This window comes from Mastomys coucha, unplaced genomic scaffold (assembly GCF_008632895.1).
Source record: "Mastomys coucha isolate ucsf_1 unplaced genomic scaffold, UCSF_Mcou_1 pScaffold15, whole genome shotgun sequence".
Classification (NCBI taxonomy): domain Eukaryota; kingdom Metazoa; phylum Chordata; class Mammalia; order Rodentia; family Muridae; genus Mastomys; species Mastomys coucha.
Window position 1 is genome coordinate 154,951,030 of NW_022196897.1, and position 4,520 is coordinate 154,955,549.

The following is a 4,520-nucleotide window of genomic DNA, read 5'->3' on the forward strand; positions in this document are numbered from 1 at the left end:
GTGAAGGTGTTTGCTGTCAAACAAGCCTACATCTTGGCATGCATATGGAGGTCAGAGAATAAGTTCCGGGAGTCGGTTCTCTTCTTAGTCCGTGTGGGTCCCAAGAATTAAACTCAGGCCACCAGCCTTGACAGCTCACAGATGGTTGTGAGCCACCATGTGATTGCTGGGATTTGAACTGAGGACCTTTGGAAGAGCAGCCAGTGCTCTTACCCACTGAGCCATCTCTCCAGCCCGCTTCATTTCTTTTATTGTTTTGTTTATTGAGTTTGATTGTTTATCTATTGTTTGAGTGTAGGTCTGTTGTGGCAGGAGTAGAGGTGTGTGTGGGGTCACCTCTATGGAAACGCTGGGACAGTTCAGGCACAAGAACATCCTCTGCAGGAGGACCTAACTGAGACCAAGGATTGCTGACACAGACAATGCCAGCCAATTAGGAACTGCTGTTTAGAAGAGACGCTTTCTTGGGACCAGTGGGGCGTGGGGGTGGGTGGGTGGCGGGGTGTGGGGGCCGAGGGGTTGTTGGGAATTGACTTTGGGACCTCTGATGCTCCAGTCAACCCAAAGATTTATTTATTATTATACATAAGTACACTGTAGCTGTCTTCAGACGCACCAGAAGAGGGCGTCAGATCTCATTACGGATGGTTGTGAGCCACCATGTGGTTGCTGGGATTTGAACTCAGGACCTTGGGAAGAGCAGTCAGTGCTCGTACCTGCTGAGCCATCTCTCCAGCCCAATGGTCACCTTTTCATTACTGACCCTGTCCCACTTTCTCTGGGCAGACAGGATGATCTCAGGGATGAGGATGAGGGTGCCTTTGCTCCAGCCCTCGGGCTCCAAGCCCTCCCCTAACCCTGCTGTCCCAGGTCCCTCCCTCACTAGCCCTTCTGCTCCTGCCCCATTGGAGGTACCCCCAGCTTACCCTGGCATGATGCAGGGGACTGCCTTCTAGTGGTCACTCCTGCTGTGGTCGCTCCTGCGATGCCCAGGCCTGGACTTCCTCTTCCCCGGGGCCCTCATTCCCCTTGGGTGTATGGTGAGGCTTTCATTGTCAGTGTTGGCCCTGACGCGGCGACTAGACCCTGGATTTCCACTTGTCTGGCCGACTTGGCACTAATCAGAACAGCTGCCAACTATCCTGGCCCAGACCCCCCTTACTTTGAACAGGAGTGAAGCAGTGGGCATCATGTTTAGGCATGGAGCTTCACATTCCTCTTACTGATTACAAATCCCCAAAGGATGCCCTAAGCATGCACATCCACCCCGCCTCCCTGTCCAATGGTCCCTCAAATGCCCACTTTTGTGGGACTTCCTATCCCTCGGGAGCACTGAGAGGGACTCCCCAGTATTGTCATTCTAACCTCACACTTGGCATGTGGAGGTTCGCCTCACATGCTGCTTCCAGTATCCCTCTCCACGTTAACAGGGATCCCATTCAATTCCTATATGAGCCCCATTATGAACAACTGGGATTTATGTGGCCCCTCTGAGCTCTTGATTTATGTCCCCTTACTCTCCAAAAAGGTGGCCATCTCTTTAATGGGACATAGTTCCACATAAACCTGTCGGTGAAAATGTGGGCTGGGCAGTCCCCATGAGTACGACCATTAGCAACCAGATTGGCCGGAAAGCCACCCCAGTCTGTGTCCCACCTCCCTTTTCCTTTCTAGTCACCAGTACCTCCATGGTCAGAGATAGCCTTCACTGCTTTAATGAACAATGTCTCCTGACCACCTGCTAGATGGGGTATTCATCAACGTTATCCTGATGAGGGAACCGGCTATTTCATGTGGTCACTCTGAAGGCCCAGGCTCCCAAGCCCTCCACCGTGGAAAGAGGGATTTTGGTATTACAGTTGAATCATTGCAGCATTCATTGCAGGCATTGTTGGGGCAACAACAGCTGCAGTTGCCTTGACCCCAGCCAGCCACCTGGCAGGCAGAGGCTGCCAGTGCTGGGGTCTCAAAGTCAACTGAGGCACTACAGGTGCAGGAAGTGCCAAATCAACATCTTTATCAAGCCATCCACATTTTCCAACAGACTGACTGACTGGCAGAAGAGCTAGCCCTTGTTAGGGACATGTCCCTATTGACCTGCAACCCCAGGTCTGTCTCAATCTGCCTAACCCCTTTCTATGTACATAACACCGCTGAAGCCCGACCACAGTTGGCTCGATATCTTGAAGGTACCTGGTCAAACGAATTCCTTAACTATTCTGTGCTGCTAAGGGAGAACATAGCCACCTTCAAGGTGACCAGTGTATCTGTGCTCTCCCTAGATGCGGGATTCTTGGGGAAAGTGTGGCACAATATTAAGAGGCTGTCTGACCCCCTCATGGATAGCCACTTAAGCCATGACGGGAGGAATGATCATACTAGTAATTATTTTAAGTGTCTCACACAGCATATCTCCAGGCAGCGTTCCATAAATAAGGCGACCCTCCAGGTGCTGCTGATGGCTCTCAAATCCTGATTGTGGCCCCCCTAAGGAAGTGATCAAAGCTTGGATGGCAGAGATCCACCATGTAGGCTGTTCTTCATCTCCCCCTCGTGTGGCATGCCTCCAGAGTGATATCCCTTTGAGGGCTGGTAGTCGGTGACGGGTAAGCTCCTGGAAGACAGGCACAGTCTGCCATACTGGGACTCCTCCAAGGTGGGGTCAACAATGTCTAGGCAGTGGCACCCCAGCTCCTGCTAGGCTTGCTAGGTTGTCAAGATCTAAAAGCAAAAGGGTGGATATGTAGCAGGAACTTCGGGTCCCCCCAACCCCCGAAACTGCAAAAGCATCTCCTGCAGGAGGACCTAACTGAGGACTGCTCTCAGGACCAAGGATTGCTGGTGCAGACCATGCCAGCCAATCAGGAACTGCTGTTTAGAAGAGATGCTTTCTTGGGACCAATGGGATGGAGGATGTTTTTTTTTTTTTTTTAAAGATTTATACGAGGGCGTCAGATCTCATTATGGGTGGTTGTAAGCCACCATGTGGTTGCTGGGATTTGAACTCATGACCTTCCGAAGAGCAGGTGCTCTTCCCGGCTGAGCCATCTCACCAGCCCCGGGGTGGAGGGTGTTAAAGGAGCTTGCAGCAGTATTCAGATGAGCTTGCTGCAGAGCTTCTCGCCTGCTCCCAGAGTCTGTGTCATTGACTCTGTGCCACCTCACCTCCAACCCCCAAGGGCAGGTAGGGTTGGGTGCCGAGTAGTCCAGGGCACAGGCAACAGTCTGTCTCTGATCTGAGTGTACCTCTGTCTGGTAGGAGGCCTCTGGCGTCTGCTACTCCGTCAATACTGGATCCTCACTGGGACTCCTCTGGGATATCTTGCTGCTGTCCTGTGACATGGAGATCCTGTAGTTTTGGATCTATAGGTCGGGTCCCTTCATGCACTTCAGCAGTTTATCTCTGGGGTAGAGGTTGGAGTGGATCAATTCAAAGCACTGGATCTGGCCTGCTGGTCAGCTCAGGCTTCTCCCACCCACCCCTCCCAAGTGGCCCCTTGTGAGAGTCATCTATCTTGGACTCAGTTTGCCCAGGCCGGAGGTCCTAGGTGGGGTCCTTCTAGTCTCTATCTTGCTCCTCATCTTGGGAGCCTGTCTGAACTTGCCTGGAACTGGACAAATGGTCATTTCAGGCTCCCCCTTTTCAGCGTACATTAAGGCTGTACTAATCAATCAGATGTTCACAGTGTCAGAACAGCGCACACATAGTCTCTCTTCTCTCTGCCAGCTACTGACGGACATGTTACACGGCAGCCACACCTGCAGCCTTATGTTTTTAAGTTGAACTTGGTGGGGTGTGATAGCTCATGTTTGTAACCGCTAAATTTAGGAGGCTGAGGCAGGAGGTTTGCTAAAAATTTTAGGCTAGCCTGCTCTACATAGCGAGACCCCGTCTCCAAAACAAAAAACAAAACCCAAACAAAAAAACAAAACAAAACAAAAAACCCACCAAACAATAAATCAAAAATGAAAACAAGGCTGGCAAATGCCTCAGAGGTTAAGAAAACTTAGCAGCAAGCCTGAAGGCCAGAAGCTCCACCCCCAGGACCCACAAGCCCTACCCTCTGGACCCACAAGCTCCACCCCCAGGACTCACATACGAAGAGAGCCAGCTCCTGTAAGTTCTCATCTGACAGCCGCATGCACTCGTGTGTTTGCACACACGCATACACTTACAAAAATTAATAAGATAGCTGGGCGGTGGTGGCGCACGCCTTTAATCCCAGCACTTGGGAGGCAGAGGCAGGCAGATTTCTGAGTTCGAGGCCAGCCTGGTCTACAGAGTGAGTTCCAGGACAGCCAGGGCTACACAGAGAAAATTTCTGAGAAGTCCAAACCCTGGGTGGGGATGGGCGTGGGGTCATTGCCAATCCTACACATGGAAATGCTGTTGGAGGGGGTTTGCCTCAGAAGCCATCCTCCAGGCCTGGCTCCACAGGGAAATGATGTGAACTAAGGACAGGTCACACAGGGAGCCACGGCAGCCTTTCCCTGCCGACAGCCCCCTCCCTCAACCATCA

The 4,520-nt window shown here is 51.8% G+C and overlaps 1 non-coding gene across 1 annotated transcript; it reads right to left on the reverse strand.

Moving 5' to 3' along the window:
- Positions 1-3,650: 3,650 nt before the first annotated feature.
- On the reverse strand, positions 3,651-3,787 carry LOC116092797. The gene has a single exon (XR_004119495.1). It is a non-coding gene; the product is annotated as a small nucleolar RNA SNORA17 (small nucleolar RNA).
- Between the last annotated feature and the right edge of the window lie 733 nt (positions 3,788-4,520).